This window comes from Podarcis raffonei, chromosome 6 (assembly GCF_027172205.1).
Source record: "Podarcis raffonei isolate rPodRaf1 chromosome 6, rPodRaf1.pri, whole genome shotgun sequence".
Taxonomy (NCBI): Eukaryota; Metazoa; Chordata; class Lepidosauria; order Squamata; family Lacertidae; genus Podarcis; species Podarcis raffonei.
The window spans coordinates 1,233,143-1,251,467 of NC_070607.1; the positions used below are offsets into that span (position 1 = coordinate 1,233,143).

An 18,325-nucleotide genomic window follows, 5' to 3' on the forward strand; every position below is an offset into this window, starting at 1 on the left:
GTGGTGGACCACCTTAAAAGAACTCTCCCCAATGCCGCTGTTGGTTTTTAACCCCAGTTGGACTAGCTCATATTTGGCTCCCCCTGCCGCTGGCGGGGGTCATAAGGTGTGAGGAACACACTGGAAGCAGGTTGCAATGGAGGTTGGCATTGCTGTAGGCAAACAGGTCACCTTGGACACCAAGCCATGTCTCTTATTGATTTTAATGGAGCCAATGCTGACCTTACTTCTCCAAAATTAATTCTGTATCTGTTGGTTGCCGCTCATCTAGTGATCTCTCAAGGGTGGAAGCCTGCATCCTATTAGTCTATGGATCTAGGGTTTAAAAAAGTCATATTCATTGCCATTTCTGAAATAATGACTCATAAAATATGTTCCACCACGGTGATGCTGACACCTCCAACTTTGCTTCTGCTTGGGGGCTTGTTTGTGATTTATATGACCAAATGGTTGGCACATTCTCTAAAAATGACATTATTTGGCAACAATCATGAAGATTTGGTATGTTTGGGACAAATGTGAGCCTTGTATTCAACCTTGTAATGTATATTTACCCCATTTTTTAAAAGCTTTCTATCATGATGATGATGATTTTATTATCTTGTAATTTTATTCTTCCAATGTTTATGACTGTATTTAGTACAGATAGGATGAACCTACAGAATCCACCTCTTGCCACAATCAACCCTTTGGAACTTTCTACTCCATTAGGGTTGGTGCTGTGATGCTTTTATGGTAATGATCTCTGTGTGATCTTTTGTATGTATACATTTTAATTCTACTAATGCTTAATTGTGTTTGTGTGTGTTTCTGCGTATACGTCATCGTGAAAATTCATCAGCATTTTATTATGCATTTTCCCTAATATACAAATATGTGCATGTAATTTTGCCTAATACACACATTTTTGCAATCACCCCCCCCCATAATACATTTTGTATCTTATTTTCACTAATATATGCATTATTATCCACCTTTTGGGGTTAGGGGACTGAATCACAAAATTCAGAAAAGTGTGAATTTGGAAGAATACCTGTGTTTCAGTTTGCCTATTGTACATTATCATTAAAATCAGAACCAAACTGAACTTCTGCCTGTACTCAGGCAGCTCCAAACTAAGTTAGGGTTGCCATATTTCAGAACACCAAAGTTGTTGAGCTTTATTTGGCAATCCCAGACATACAGCGATTTTGCACCCGGACGCTGTTTACAAGGGGCGAATACCAGCTAAATCTGGGAAATTCCAGACATATGGCAACCCTTAACGAAGTACCAGTTGAATTATGAGTGTCACTCTGACCTCCCGGTATTCTGTGTGGATCACATAGTGAGGCAAACAAGGACATGGTCCATGGCAAGGCATCTTCCAAGCCGGCTTAGAACCTCCTGTGTGCTAAAAGCAAAAGAGAGAAGGTTGACTCTTGAATGACCAGTCCAAACGCCACATGGGGAGAAAACTCTCCGTTTTACCCAGAGTGCACTCTATACAAGGACCAGGGAAGAGTACTTCCTCTCTTGCTAAACTCTGGGTTGACATTTTTGCTGAGCATGTTGATTTGTTATATGGTTATAGTTACCCTCTTTTCTTTTTTAAAAAATGTTGCTGTTGTTCCGTAGTTGCTTTTATTGATGCACACATTGACAGATATGGTGACTCAGTGATAATTTTGTTAACCTGAAAATGGAATACCTACCTTTGTCACTGGATGGTTCAGGATGAAAATTCAAACTGATTTTTTTGCTGTCTGTCTATCAACTATATTTATGATGCAAAGATCTTTTAATTAATTATGCAGCTAATAATGTGAGTTTATAATTATGTATTATTATTTTTAGCTGTTATCAATGTAATTATAGCATCAATAATGTTTATTTGCAATACTGATTGCAACACTGATTAATTATTGTTGTGTTTTACATCACCCTGCATTTAATAAAGGCATTGTTATTTATTTTGAGATTGTTTTATCGCTGTGACTTTTTTTTAATTTTTACATTATTTTTGTAATTGGTCTCCTCCCTGCCCTATTTTCATTTTTGTGTCCCTGTTGCTAAACAGGCAGCCCAATAAATGTTTGTAATTTCTTGACATTATTTAAATGTTCTAACCAAATGCCTGTGAAATCTTATCAGATGCAGTCCACTTGTTTGTTAAAGAGGTGGGGGTTTTTTTGGGGGGGGTATGTTGGTGTTGTATTTTGCACCTAAAATCAGTTTTTTTTTAAAAAAAAAAGATATTTATTAAGATTTTTTAAGAAAACAAGACAGAAATGTCATAACAAAAAAGAACATACAAAAAAGAATAAAAAAGAAAATACAAAAAATACAAAAATACAGAACAAAAACACATAACAAACACACACAAAAATAGTTAAAAAACAAATCAATTTTTCAATTTTTTTAGAATTCTCTTTAGCTTGTTTCTCTGACCTCCTCACACCTCCCTTTTTTGTATTCCCAATCACATCATTAATTCGCAAATCCTTACCCCCCCTTTTTAAAATTTAACTCAGTATTTCAACAAATTTACATCTTTATACTTTCACCCATTATCAAACCATTTTTACATATTCATAGCACCTAAAATCAGTTTGGAGTCTGGTTGTGATTTGTTTGTTTTTAAGTTTGTTCAAAACTTTCAGGAAGAAGGGCAGGATATAAACAGAATGACTTAAAGGTATGTATGAATAAAATAAGTTAGTAATTGCATTTAAAGACCATTGCTGTCCCAAAGCAGCCCAAGAACCAACACCCACCCACCGCGGGCCCTCCAGCCGCTTCCCATGAGCAAGGAGAATTGTCTGGTGCCCACAAGGGCAGAGAAGAACAGGAAAGAGAGAGCAAGGGGAAGTTCACGGGGGGGGGGGGGATGAAAAGGACAACTCCAAGAAGCACCAATAAAAACAAAATGGGTTCTGAAGGGCGGCTAGTAAAAGACTGATACCCAGGCTGATGGCACTGATAGCACCAAGAAAATTAATTTTGACATCACAAATTGTTGCAGGGCAAACGCTTGGAGTGAAAAGCTTAGAGCTAGGCTTGAGCTCCAGCAATGTCTCAAGTCAGCCCAAATAGCTGGAGGAAAATATGAAGAGCACATGTGGAACTAATTACTTATGTAGACTCTCTGACAAAGAACATTTCTGCAGACTTTTCATGGGGGCTTCACTTTCAGGAAGTGGCTGTAATTACTGTGCTAGTCCAAAGCAGCCTGTTTGTGACTCGACTGTTCCAAGAGAGAGAGAGAAAAAACCAGACCCTTTTCTGAGTCCAAAAGACCAACAAGTAAAATAAAAGGATGCTCAGCTGAAAGAATCAGAAAGTTTAGATTATTATTTCCCTTAATGACCAGTTCATGAAAGTGAGTTTTGTTTTGTTTTTTAGATTTATTTTAATTCACTCTGAACTGAACTTGCTGCAGCAAAACTGTACTTCTCAAGTTTTTACAGCTTTTCCATAGTGGGGCCCATTTCCTGCCCAGTTGAAGAAAAAAACCTGGCCTCAAGATGAAATGACTGCTTAACATTACACTAAAACATCTGGTACCATTTTATACACAGACCCATGTCTGAGAGCAGGCAATTCCAGCGGTCTCACCATCGGCACAGTGCATACCCAAACCTCCCTAGGGTGACATCATCCCATATATGGATGCTCAGACCCGGCCCTCCCCCTTCTCCTGGTCCTAAATTCATTGCCAGATCCAGAGTCTACTGCAAATGTGCCACGTCAAGGCTAGAAATCGCAGCACTTCAGCGCATTTCAAGGAGTGTTGCAGGGCTTGAAGGAAAGAGGAGAACAGAGCCTGATGCGGGAAGGGGATTTTCCCCCCACAGACTAAAGGAGGATTATTGTTAATCTCACCCTATCCTGCTCCGTCGCCCCAGTGTTCAGACTACCTGTTCAGGACAATGCTGTTGTACAGTAGTCTGCACATTGGTTAGACTGGGCCAGGGAACGCAGCGGCCTGGACTCCCGAGAACATCGCGCACAGAAGAGCAGGACGGCTCCTTTCAGATCTGACCTAGAGTCTTTTTCTTCACAGGTTTTGCATGCTAGGAAATAGGGACACTGTCCAGGCACACGGAAAGAGGACTTCTCTGAGTAATGCACGGAAGACATTCCGGTGAGGCCACTTCAGAAGAGCGTCTGACCTACGATCTGGAAATAGGGGACACTCCTTACCCTGCTGTGTCAGGCAAGAAAACTGGACCTCTCCTGGTGAGCTAGTACACAAGCAAGAAAAACAAAAGGTATAGCTTGGACCCATAGGGGGCATAGGAGAATGAAATGCTGCCATTGCCACTGGCGTATTTAAAAGTACGGCAATTTTAAAATGCCATATTTTTTTTTAAAAAAAATACTAATACTATTTATGCATTACCTGCAGAATACTAATAACAATTAAATTGTGGAAGTGTGGAAAAAAATTGAGTAGGTGTCTTCAGCACTACTGGTATTATTTAATATTTATACATTTCAGATTTTAAATTCAGTTTAAGAATATTATTTCTATTTATACAAATGAAAATTATTGATTATCTTAACCCCAAATCTGAAAAATACTTGTTTACAAAGAGCCCGATACACTTCTTTCCTGATCCTGTACACAATATGTGGACAAATATTCCTCCGAAATCAATGGAGCCTATTCCCACCTAATAGCCCCCTTCCCCCAGTCAAGAGACGCTCACCTACACAAAAGTGCTGGAGTGTCTGAGTATTTTGTGTGTAGGAGCTGCGAGAGGCAGCAACACAGATCATGCCCTAGTGCTGAAGCCAAGACCCACACATTGCGGAGGTCAGAGCTAACTGCTTGCCTGAATTGTCTTCCGTTCCCTGTGCATTTTGAGGCACAGCAGCCAGTTGTTTCTCCTCATCTCCCCACACAGTGCTCTGCCTTTCCCCTTGCAGCCCATTTCTCCCTGGGATTTGCTCCCACCCCTGCATGGGCCACCCAGCCGTCTCTCCACGTGGAATAAGGAATCACTTGCATTCAAGTTAATGTGTTTAGGGTCAGAATGCCAAATCAGAAACATCTTTAAAGACATCTGTTAAAATAGTGGACCTGTGCAATTCATTATCACAAAAAAGAGCAATCAAAACTAGGTGCAATCACAGATGATTTGCAGCAGGTAGCCAAGGCAGACCTCTTCATCAAAATCAATAAAGATCTTGTGGCACAGGTATCATGCCATAAGTTTTCACCAGATGCAGGAAGTTTTATTCCGAAGAGAACTTTTGTTCCTCTAAATGCCTATGCCTTGCTGATGTAAGCCCATGATTCATTAAGACTTCGGGGCCACAGAGCCTACAGACTAAGTTCCTAGACCATGAATCCCACTGATAAAAGTAGAAATTGTAAAAAGATGAAAATGTTTCCTTTGGTGCATTTTCAACTATCCTATTACAGTGGTGGGGAAGGGGTAGAACTTGCTACTGAATGAAAGTCTTCATGGAAGGAACGGCGGGGGGGGTGGGGGGTGGATGGAAGTCTGTGCTGTAATTCGATACCCTCTTCACTTCAAAAGACATTTCTTTAAGCTTTAAGCTTGGTATTGGTTAAAAAAGAATATTCTCAAGCTTTGAATGAAGATTTTAAGTTAAATACACTGCAAGCACGGATACTTGTGTTATAATTGCAAACAAAATTATATATGCACATTATTATAATTTACATTCCTCCACCCCCTCTCCTCACCCCACCCCTCTTGTAGTCTCAAAGAATTCACTACAAGTTTCATTGTGGGCTAAACTAGACAGTATATTAAATGTGCATATATCTTTAAAATGTCTTATTTTTACTTTACAAATAGCAGACACAGGAGGGGAGGGAATCAGGATGGTGTGGGGGGCACCAATTATTAAACTCTGTGCTGCAATCCTGGTAAAAAAAAATACCCGCCACCCCCCCCCAAAAAAAAAACCCCAAGAAGCTGATACCCCTCTCAGGAGAGAAGCTGCCATCACGTGCCAAGGACAGCTTCCCTCCTGGAGCAAAGAGCAACCTTTGTGCTTGGAGAAAGGCTGGGCATTTTTTTTGCCAGGAGAGCAATGCAACAAATTTAGGGTAGAAAAACAACCCACCTCCCCCACCACATGCCAGGTTCCCAAGTGGGCATAGACCAACTCTTATTTTTAAATTAAAAAGTGGATGTATTAAATGGATACATGCACATAGTTAAGTGCTCTCGTATGACCCTCTCTCTGGTCCCCAAAATGCTCCAAGTGTCCGTAGGTCTTGCAATCCTCGTGCCGGGGGCACAGGGCTGGGTGTCAGCCATCCCCTCTGCTGCTGCCTGATTCTACACTCTGCTTTTACGGACTTACTCTCAGGTTAACAGGACTGCAGTCTTAGACTTGTTTCAAGCCATCCTATCTATGTTTGTACCAGACTTTTATCATGTTAAAGCCTGTCATTTGTTGCTGTTGTTTTAACAAATAGCAAAAACAAAGTTGCAGTTGCAAATTCAAAGGAGCCGAATGTCATGAAAAGAGAAATGTAAAATGTTAACAATTTTTAAATTATTGCTTTGATCTTTCACTTGATTTTACAACTAGACAGCACAGTGGCAAACTTTTGTGGCATATAAGGAGGGGTCAATTCAGGTGGGGGGACCAAAAATATTTTCAAAGGATGGATGAACAGGCTGGCTATCATGCAAGTAGCAATACAGATTTGGGGTCAGTACGTTTAAAAAATACTAATTTGTTTACCGTATTTTATTAATAAGAATCAAGACAAAAAGGAAATATTCTAGTTCTAAATGTCTTCTTACTGTACAACTACAACAACTGGAGTGAAATCCCCCTGGAATTCACATTCTGCTGTCTAGGAACAAGCCGTGGGTAGAAATTGTCTGCATTTCCTCTCACGTGTATCTCTCATTTTCATTTGCCAGAAGGTAGAGGGGAAACTGCAAAAGTGCAGACAAAGAGAGGCAGAACCAGCAAAGGCCAGAGAAAGAAAAAAATCTACATGGCTAGGCAAGGATCTTAAATACTGTCTTTGGGGAACACTGATTTGTAGGAAGTCAACAAACACAAAGTTCCAATAATGTTTTTGTGTGTCTCTTGATTTGAGATTTGTAGGAATTTGGTGATAAAACCAAGGGTTTGAAGATGCAGTTCAACATGTTATTCTTAATTTTTAAAGCTTATTCAAGAATGAGGCTGAAATGAGAAAGTTTGTTTAGTGGAAAATGCAAAGCAGAATTAGGTCCCGTAGTTCATTGCTACATGGTCACTACATGTTGTGGTGAATGAGGAAGATAGTAGTGTTGCAGAGCCAGCATATGAAACTCTTTAAAATCCTTAAAGTATTAAGCAATCCCATTTTTTTTATGCTGTGCTTGCAGCATGCTCTGTTTTTCCATTTTACCACATAGAGCAAAACCCGAGGAAAAAGCTCTCTAAATTAAGTAGTTGCAGTTTGAGATTAGAAAGAAAAAGTTTAAGACAGCCACCATTTCCTTTAGTGAGGCAGAAAATACAGCCGAGGTGAAGGATGATTTCAGTTATCTACAGAATGATTTCCAGCAGCCATCCCAATCGAGACAATGCAGCTGATGACAAGGTTTACTCCCTGCATTTCTGCTTCTTTCCACCCTCTTGTTAGGCAACCCTTGCATTTCGAGAATCTCTTCCTCTCTAAGAAAGAAATGTCTGCAGGCCACCCAAGGATCCTTGTCCTGAGGAAATTCTGTAAACAAAATTAAACTCCATTAGCCAAGCATTTTTAACAATGATAAAAGAAATATAAATTGACCAATCAGGTTTATGCAGGAGTATAGGTGCAACAAAACTTTACATTACCTGCAGTATCTAAAATAGTTTCTCATACTTGCACATCCCCATATTTCTATGTTTGCTTTTACTTTCACAAAACTAAAATAAAAACTCAGTACCAAAAGGCTGGCAAGGGATGGGGTCAAACAGGAAATGGGTGAAATTGTCATCTATCATCATCATCCATCATCATTTCTATACCACTTTATTTTGTGTGGGGGGGGGTCTCAAAGCGGTTTAGACCAAAGGAAGGAGATAAGAGAAGTATTTTTACATAGCATCTAACAGCACCTCCCAAAAAACAAAGCAGCATTTGCAGAAGGTAAATTTGCATTTGCAAAAATTAAGAAACAACATTTCAACACAACCCTGCATTTTCTATAAAATCTTAAAGCTTGGGGAGAACTAGCTGTGAATGCTGTATCTGGGTATGTTTTGGATATTAGTTGTATCTTTTTCAAAATCAATACAATCGGGACAATGGAATTCTAATAATGTGCTGAAAGTGGAGTCTTCAACATTTTAAAATACATGTCTTGAATATTACTAACCTGTAGCAGCAGCATGTGAGAGACACAGTTATAGAGTGAATGTAAAACATACATTTCCCCATATGACTAGAAAGCATTTAAATAGCATGACACGTAACAGTCCCCGCAGCCTTCAAGCTTTCAGTTCAGGCACTGCCTTATTGTTAGTTGTCAATATTCCTTTATTGCACACTTACTGTTCTTTGAAGATTGAATTTTGGCAAACCACAACATACTTCACACCAAATTGAAAGAGCAAAGTATATCATGAACTTTTAATGGAGTTTTCTAAAAATGAAATACCACCAAAATGAAATACTAATTAAACTCTCCTTCCTTGGATGGCCATCTGTCATGGCTGCTTGAGCTGAGATTCCTGCATTGCAGGGGGTTGGACTGGATGACCCTTGGAGTCTCTTCCAACTCTAAGATTCTGTGATTCTATGAATATGGTGATTTATTCTGTATCCATATAACACAGCTGGGGTGCAGGAGGACAAATTGCTATTCTGAAGTATCAAGTTCATAAGGATCTGACACGTGTTCTGTTTCTGAATTTTTGATGCACAAATCACACTTTTGAGAACTGACTTTATACTGGTGTTTATAACATTGCTTTTTTAAAAAATTGGGTGCAATATAATTCATGTGGCAAATCAAATGTGAATTGTGTATAAACGTTTTTACACACTGTGAGCTTTTAGGCCAACAGCCGTCAGCTGGACCATTTTGGAAATGGCAACTTCCACCAACAGGACAATGTTTTATGCATATTTTGAAAACCCAAACTCATATTGGGTAAATATATCCTTAATTTTAAAACCCAGTAATGCTTTCTTTGCACATATTTTTACATCCACCCACCCACCATGAATGCAAACTTTTTGAAATGAATTAAGATTTGTTCTGGGCGCATGTCTTGCTGCAATCTCCGTCTTGTGTATGTCAAGAAAATTAAAAAACAATAATGTAAAGAACAGCGCAAGTTTTCTAAATAAAGTAAACGTCTTCTTTGTTTGAGAGCTCCCCAATGTGTAAAGTTTGCTTGTGTACTGTGCCTTCCCCCTCCTTCTGCCGTGAAGTCAGGCTGCCCAGAGCAGAGCATCCCTGCTGGAGCGATGGGCTGGCCGGCCAGAGTTGCCATGTGTCTGCCTGTCTACACTTGCTGTGCAGAACATGCACTCACCTGTACAGCAGGCACAGACAGGCAGTCACATGACAACCCAGCCTGAAAGACAACCAGCCAATGAGAGAGCCTCTCTGACGAGAGCATCTTCACCACGTCACTTCTGGATCTCATTCTGTTGGTTCAAGAACTCAAATCATGTATACAGTTTATTGCCAGTTTGTACAAAACTTTTGAAGGAAGCCAGCGATTAACAGTACCTACAAAATGCAATAAAACCCACTGCTGAAATTTTTTTTTTACTGTGCTTTTTATAGTCCTCTTTTCCTACTGATTCTGACTAGCTCACTCTGAAATGCAGCACACACGGCAGAAGGGGATGGCTGTCATTTTTAGGACTGTCTCTTCCCATTATTGGAACTGTAGCCGTGCAACACCAACAATACTCTGTTGTTTCTTTTCACCATTTGAGGTACAAATTTAGTGGGCACAACAAACATGCAAGTTGAGCTGCAAAATATTTGCAAATGGCAATCCTATCTGCGTCAGCTCAGAAGTAAGTCACATTGAGTTCAAAGGGACTTACGTCCCACGTAAGTGAGCACAGAGTAGCTGTCTTTTAAGCTGCCTTTAAGTAGGGAGAATGCAGTTGACTACCTTGCCTGTTTTCTCATTTGTGGAACACACAAAAATAATCTGGGAATGCAGCTTAAACAGGATTTACCTAGATAAAATGCCATTATTTCTCCTACTGTTAGGATTAAAATGATTCCCAATTGCACTTTAGGGTGCAAAAAGTTAACGTACCAATTACAACTGCATAGAGTTTTATATAGGGCAAACTAGTAAGCTTTTGTGCAAGAGTCTAAATAGACACGGGTCCAACATTAAAAAGAAACTGGTGTGCAGAATCCTCTGAAAAGCTCCAGTAGACCTTAAAGCTGCCGTACTGAGTCAAGGGAGGAGATTAAAAAATTTAAAAGGTGAGTCCAAGAGGAAGCTATGGATGTAATGAAACTTGGATTCAGTCCACCACAGAAAATAGTTGTCCCTCTTTAGCTGTTTGTTCTCCAGTGGCCGCCCGTCAGGAGGTGTTCTGTCAGGGGCCTCACCGGCACATTTGGAAATCTGAGGAAGTTTTGTGGACACCATCCCAGAATGGCTGCCATGGGAGTGTGGACAGCCACAAAATGGTGGCCTTAGGGTGTAGCCATTTCAAAATTTACTACTGCAATTTGACATCCATTTCACAAAAAGCAAAATGGTGAGGTTAAAAGATGAGCAACTTGCCAAAGAATCTGCATTTGAGGCAAAAGGTAGGGTCTGATTCTCAGGGCACAAAACCACTTCTTTGAACTACAACAGAATGCCCATTTAAGCTGGCGGCTAATTAATTTCCTCCAAATCACCTTGAATTAAATCCCTCTAATATTATTTCTCCAAATTAGTTGAGAAATCACTCCAAATCAATCTACCCCACATTCATCACCCAAATCTATCGTGTCCAATTAACTCTCAGGTCACTCATTTCCCCTCTGCAACCCCCCAATATTTCTCATCACAGAGCCATCGCATTAGTCGGGCAGGAAATGGAAGAAATAGCAAAAAAAGAGGCGAAGGGGGAAAGGCCCTTGCACCTTTCTCTTCCCTAGGATCTCCATCCAAAACACACACACACACACACACACACACAATTTTATATTATATATGTGTCTCCTGCCCTAATGCAGAGTTCTCTGGGAGGCTTAGAATTAAACAAAAAACTTCTGGTGAAATAAAGCTTAAGGCCACCACACCAAAACCGAACAGAACAAAAACAGCTATCAAAATCTCACCCCTTAAATTTAACACGCAAGATTAGCACCGGAGATGCCCAGGAAGCTGTTTTGAAGAACTCCAGGAAGAGAAAGGTCCCCCTGGCAGGGGCACTAAGAGCACCACAAGGGGACCTGGGGAGCAGCCTCTCCTTGGGGGTCCTCTCTTCTGCTGCCCACTGAGGAGTACACCCCCCCGTGCCACCCTCCAGGTTTCTCTGTCTCTCTTTGAGCTCCACTCTCTCACACCAGGGTCAGCTCACTTTCTTTCCCTTCCTTCCTTCCTTCCTTCCTTCCTTCCTTCCTTCCTTCCTTCCTTTCTTCTCTCTCGTTTGCTTGCACCCTTTCCCTGCAGCTCTTGCATGGAGCCTCTTCCTGCTCTCTGCTCTGCACTCCCAGAGGTCACAACAGCCCTTTCCCTCCCATGCTCTTGCAAGGGAGCCATGCTCGCAGCAGCAGGCGCAAAGGAGCACAGAGCCACTTGGTGGCGCACACTGCTGTGGCCAGAGAGGAAGCAGCAGGGAAGAAGCCCCAAAGGATCATTCCGCCTGCCCTCCAGAGAAAGTTCCTTGGTGCTTGGTTTTTTAAAAAAAACGAAACAAAACTTTAGTGTTTCCTCTCCTTGACAGACAGGGCTGGGATCTACTGCCAGTGGTTTTTATGGCTGGCTAAGAAGAAAAGATGGACTGAGGTTTCGCAGGCATTGCATACCCTACAACATTTTCAGATGAAAATAGGGATGTCCTATTCAATAATGATAGTAGTAGTAGTAGTAGCAGTGGTGGTAGTAGTAGTAGTAGTAATAATAATAATAATAATAATAATATTTTTCATAAACATGAAACATTAAAAAACTTTCCTATACAGAGCTGCCTTCAGACGGCTTTGGGGTTCTCATAACTCCATACCCTCCAACATTTCTCCAATGAAAATAGGGATGTCCTAAGGCACGGGTGTCAAACACAAGGCCCGCGGGCCGAATCCGGCCCGCCAGACCTCGTCATGTGGCCCGTGTAGCCACCGCCAGCCGCCAGCCTTCACCTTTTATTCTCGCTTTTTTTTTTTTACACAAGAAAGCCGCCTCTTCAGCGCATGCGTGGCAGTCTCCAAGCCAGAGAACGTCTGCCCTCTAGCGGCGCCGGCCGTTCTACACAGGAAACCTCCACTTTACTGTAGGACCTACAGATACAACCGGCCCTTTGAGGGTGACCAAACTGCTGATGCGGCCCCCGATGAATTTGAGTTTGACACCCCTGTCCTAAGGAAAAGCAGGATGTTCCAGGATCAAATCAGAAACCAGGAGGGCTTCTGTAAATCCGGGACGGTTCCTGGAAAACAGTGACACTTGGAGGGTCTGTCATTGGAAATGTGTCCTTGTGGGTGACAGGAGAAAATGGAGTGTGGCTTGGGATATTTGGGGGCTTCAGAATCTTGGCAGGGCGACAAGAGGGGCTGATAAAGAACTACAAGGGCAGAGCCACACTCACCTGACCTTTAAGGCTGTTTTTGTTCCGCCTCCAAACACACACCCCCGCCATTGCTTTTCTGTTCTCTCCCACCTCATCCCTCTTTGGTTTCTCTCCCCTGGGATGCAAGCCTTCCTTGGGCCTTCTGCTCCCAGCAGTTCTTTTCTCTGGGGCGCCCACCGCCTTCCCTCCTCTGTTTCCTACACTCCTCTTAGGTCAGATCCTTTTGGTCTCACCCTCCTGATGACCAGGATAATCCTTTGAATGCTTCCAGTCTCCCTCCCGCAACTCATCTTGAACTTGGCAGAAGATCTTTCCCTGCGGTTTTATCTTTTTAAAGTTTTGGAAAATTGGTAAAAAATAAATAAATTAAAAAATCAGCAAGTCTATATGATGTGTTTCAATCTGACACCTACTCAGTCTTTACTGTCATAGCGAGGACCCACAAATGGCTTCCCCACAGATCCATGGCACGCAGTACCATATTTTCCAAAACTCCATTATTGTATTGTTCTTTGGCTGTGCCATAAAAATGGACAAATAAACATTGATCAATATTTAAATCTTAACATATTATTTCGGGCAAGGTAGGAGAACCATCACCTGAAACACCACAGAAAGGCAATAGCTTTATGAAAACCAACAAAAATGTCACAAAATAGTAAACTCGTTTCTAAATTTTTAAGTTCAGGAACTCTGAAGAACTCAACACCTTGCTCATTATTTCCTGACATATCACCTGGCTCTTCTTGTGGATCTCCCTGCTCCCAAGGGAGCAACATGGCTGCCTTGCTTTTGACAATAGTGAGTAGCCTCGTAACCACAGAGGAGGAACCCGCAGAACTTGCTCACTTCAGAAGCATCTCAGCTGCAGGGCATGAAGAGGAAGTTCCAGGCTGGGGGGGGGGGAGTCTGTGCCCCTGGCTCATGACATTGAGAGGCAGCACCCTGTTCTGCTCATCTGATGGAGGAGGCCAACCGGAGCATCCTCTGGAATGTGCTTGGAAAAAACTGTCCTTTTGTAAAGAACGAGTTTATTTGTTTTTTAGCTGCAGCAACTCTGTCAGAAAGCAAGTTTGGAATCAGAAGCAAAAGGCAAAGAGAGAGAGTGCTAGCCTGAGAGTTTGTTGAAAGAGAGAGCCACGAAGGACTTCCCTAACCTCTGAAATTAGCTTCAGGCCTGGATAGCAAGTGACTACCGACCAACCAGCTTTGGCTCAGCTGCATCAGATTTCCATCTAGTGATCATCTATAGAATGGTCTAGAGCGTCCTAGGTAAATAAAGTCAGTGAAACCCAAATGGTACACTATTACCTAATGGTTGGAGAAGAATCAACCGTCTAAATGCAAAGTCTACCTTCAGCTGGTGAGAAAGCATCTTTCTCTGGTTGTAGATCCTGCTCCAAATAACTAGATTCAGTATTGTTTCATAAGCATACAAAGCAAAGATAGTCATGATAGTCCTTTAGGGGGAAACCTCAAAAACCCACCACTGGGCAATACACTTATAAGGGCAACCAGACCATCACTCAAATGTGGCAAGTTTGTCCAGAAGTCCTAATCACACAGGAGGCTACATCGCTCGGGGGGCGGGGGATAGAAGAGGGAGAATCTAGCTTATGCTGGCCTTTTGCACACACCCAGCTCCAAGGCGGCAGAGATTGCAGGCTGTTGCTCCTTTATCCCAACATCTTAAGTGTGTAATCTGATATTTGCCTAGCAACAGGGAGAGACTTGCTGAGATGTTCATGGAACTAGAAAATGTATATGTTTAATTTATGAAATAGTGGCTTGTAATTTTATTGAAAACTCTGGAGTATTTGATTTGATTTTGTATATTTTATGATTAAAAGAACAACCTTGAAACCAATGCCAGACCAGACACCGTAACTCCTGTTAAAATATTCAAGCAGACCCACTGAATCAGTGGGTGTCAGTCAGTCCCGGGGCTGCCAAGAGTGTGATAGAAGCTGAAAGGGGTGCCAGTTATACCCACCCAGGCTGCCTGTAGCTTGAAATCTGAACATCAGAGGCTGTGTGAGCAGCGCACCCCGCCCCGGTCAAGACAATATTCACATTGTTTCCAGAAAGCAATATGGGGAGGGGGCTGAATTCTTTAGAAAAAGCCATTCTTAGGTGCAAATTCTAAACTTTTCTGGAAGCTCCATTGCCAGCTAAAGGCATCCCCCCCCCAAAAAAATAAAATACATTCCACCCCCCAGTTTGATGGAACTTCACTGTGCTGGTTGATCTAGTCACCTACATGCAGTGCTGAATACATCACTTGAATCCATCTTTATTTTTAGCAGGTGTGTGATTCCCTGTTGGAGATCAGTGGGGAAGCTCAAAGGCCAAACAAAACATGAAAGAGCAGCTCTTCCCTTCTGTGTTTCCCCCAGTGGATGTGGGAACACAAGGAAGAGTTAATGCCCATGTCTCACAATTCTGATCAGATATCCAAGTGGTTGCTATTTAGTGCTAAAGAAATGAGGGGGGAAACCAGAAACTGCAAGTGACAAATTTAACAGCACTATAGTTTTGCCCCCAATGAAGCTTTATCCAGAGCATCCAAGTCGGGGGAATGAACTCACAGGTTCTGTCACCAACAGATGCTGGACAGCAAGACTCTGGTTTCCGCTGCATGTTCACATATGTGAAGTGATTTGAATACTTAAAAGCACAACATACATGCTAGGATCATTTTTGAAAAACTGTGGGCCTGGGTTCCCTCTACCACTCATCTCCAATGCAGTTTGGAAGTCCAATTTCCCTCTCACAAATCAGCCCGTAATAAAAGGTAGCTTGGTTAACATCAGAACAAATCTACTTTATTTTTCAATTAAAATTGTACATTCATCTTTTGAGCTGCTGAGCAATGGTGCATAGAGCACATGATCTCCTTAAATAATCTGAGTAGAAGACGTATGTTTACAGAACAGTTTGCAAAGGAATCATGTCAACGCTCTTGAACAGTCAAGTCCAGCCAGACAGGCAGTGCTATTGTCTTTCTTGGGGCAGAGAGATGGAGGCAGGCCACAACCAAAAATGGACTCCAGGTCAGATGTGTGCAAAGCTACGAACGGGTCTTTGGACAGAGCCCCTGTCCTTGCCCACAAGCCTCATGACCTTCAAGTTCTCGTGTAGTTCTGGCTTAAAATGTGCTCAAAATAGATGCCCCCTCAGCTAAGAGAGGAGCAGCTCAGCAACATTTCCCTGCCAAGCCCAAGCTCAGGCAGTAAAGCATTGGGGGGGGGGGTGACAGTAGACATTTTGGACATTCATTCTACTTAACCAAGTCACGAAGACTGAAAGGGGCAGGACCACTGAAACCCAGGTGAATTATGGAGGTGAGAGGACAAGACTGCACAAACTCTTCATAGAAGACTTGAGGTACTTGAGGTCCCCATCCAGAATCAGGAATGTCACTCTCCCAAAATCTATATCAGATACGCTACGTAGGACAAACAAACTCAACAATATCAGTATAATTGTCAGTACAGACAATATCCCATCTTAAATAAGTCATAGCTCAGAAAGGCAAGGAGGCAAAACCCAGGAATAAATTTGCCACGAGAGAATCCTAATTATTTATGCATACACCCCCACCCCCTTCTTACAAAAAAATTCAAGTATTTTCTAAAAGGAGTGGGTGAGACGTTTAAAACGTCTCTTTCTTGTTTTCCTACCATTGCCCAAGTCAACTCTGTCAGAAATGCTGCATAACTTTTGAGAAACCAAGAAGCGAAGGATCCTCATGCAGGGAAGAGAGGCTGCCGGGGTCAAGGTGGATTAAGAGCAAGGCAAACTGCTGTCACAAACTGGGGTGCCTTCCATTCTCGGTAGCAGCAGTGAAAGCAGAGGGGAAGCACGCATGAGATGCTGGGAACTGGGGAGCCTCAAGAGGGCAGGACCAGTAGTCAAATTTCAGAAGTTTCAAGCATTTCTAGCAGAACAAAGACTCTTCTCTTAAAAACATGTTTAAAACTGGCTCAGGAAAGTAACTCTACAGAAAGCCTCCCAGGAAGAATCTGGTTGGACAACACCCCATAATATCATTATGCGAGCAGAATTAAATCCTTTCTGTAGGCACCTGCCTAACTATCAGCAGATGATGCTGGGAAGACACAAACAGGCAATTTCTCAGAGACTGTAAAACAAAACAAAACCACCTCCCCACAAGTCTCTTACTAGATAGAGAGAAGGCTCATAGCTCAACGAGCCCTATCACAGGAGCTGCAATTGATCAGGACCTGAAATATCCACTTGAGTGTACACAAACCAGGATTTACTTGAAAATGAGGGCTCTTTCTAATGCAGCGTTTTAGAGATAATGTCTACTTTTCTATTTGGGCTTACACGTAGGGAGCCAAAAGGTGCCTTCACTGGTTCTCGCCTTCTTCTTGGGAGAAAGGCTTCCTTGTATTACAAAGGAATGGCTAGATGCCACAAGTGCAACCTTCCCGTCTATTGTCTAGCTTCAACTTCTATATAGCCAAATCATCAGGGTGACCCTACCTTGCCTCAGATCCCCTATTTTTAGGGCAGCAATCCTGTTCTGTGGCTGAGGATGTTCCTTTAAGTCTCTGCAGATACAGCCTAACATGTTCAATCCTAGGGTGTGAAAGCTTTGAAAGCTGGCTGGGATTTTGTGTTTTGGGTGCTCCCATTGTGCTTCTTCCATTATAAGATACAAGTGACATTGCAGTTGGCCACCCACTAGATGTGTCAGGCTTTGTGCTCTTTTGGGTGTGTAGATCTTCTTCTGTTCCATCCCTAGGGTGGGCGGTGCTGTTCCTTTGCCTTTCCCTGTCCTCACCAGTGGCCACCAACCCTTCTCCTAACATTCTGAGGTGCTCGCATCTCTGTGACATTTTAGCACATCACTTTCTGTGGGTTTTTTCTACCGTTTTCTAAATAGCACAATTGCAAAGTTTTTGAAAAAGTAGTAGCTTTTAAAAAGAGTTCCTGTAGCACAGGGCAAGAAGTTTGCAGCTAAGCTTACTTCTGAATAAGCACAGCTACAGATTGGGCTGAAAGTCCTGTGGACTTTGCTTGAAAATGCCCCCTCTGCCGACTAACCAGTTTCACAATCTGATCTTTATCAAACAGCCAGTTTCTCAACCAGGCTAGAGAGCTCGCCAGCTTGATTTCTCCTGCTTGTTACTTTCACTATTTGGCCATAGTAAAATTGTGAAAAGAAGAGCAGCGCTTGCAGCACACAGCTAGAAGGCGGCAGCCTTACAGGACTATAGCTAGAAACATTTCTACTTTAAAGCAAGTGCTACTGTTTCCAGTGTAACTTATTGATTAAATAGCCAACTGAAGGGTGTGGGTTGGGGAAACCTCTTTCCAAGAAGCAATTAATTAAGGTGGAGAGCCCACAGATCAAGGGAAGGGACTTGGAAAGTCTCTGAAACTGGAAACAATAGAGAAAGGAGGAACGCCTCAAAATGGCCCCCATGGCCCCCTCCACTCCTGTTCCACTTTCCCCTCCTTAACAGACTTTCTGAGGTAAGAAGACAAGGAGGAAGAAGTGCTGGGGAAACATGGGAGGAGTACAATGGGCTGACAATGTTATCTGTTCTCCCCATAAAATTCTTT

The 18,325-nt window shown here is 42.2% G+C and overlaps 1 long non-coding RNA gene across 1 annotated transcript; it reads right to left on the bottom strand.

The window, feature by feature from the left end:
• Positions 1-7,174: 7,174 nt before the first annotated feature.
• Positions 7,175-11,430, bottom strand: LOC128415183 (uncharacterized). Its single transcript, XR_008330882.1, has 2 exons — positions 11,280-11,430; positions 7,175-7,702 (listed from the first exon to the last, which is right to left on the bottom strand). It is a non-coding gene; the product is annotated as an uncharacterized LOC128415183 (long non-coding RNA).
• Positions 11,431-18,325: the final 6,895 nt, after the last annotated feature.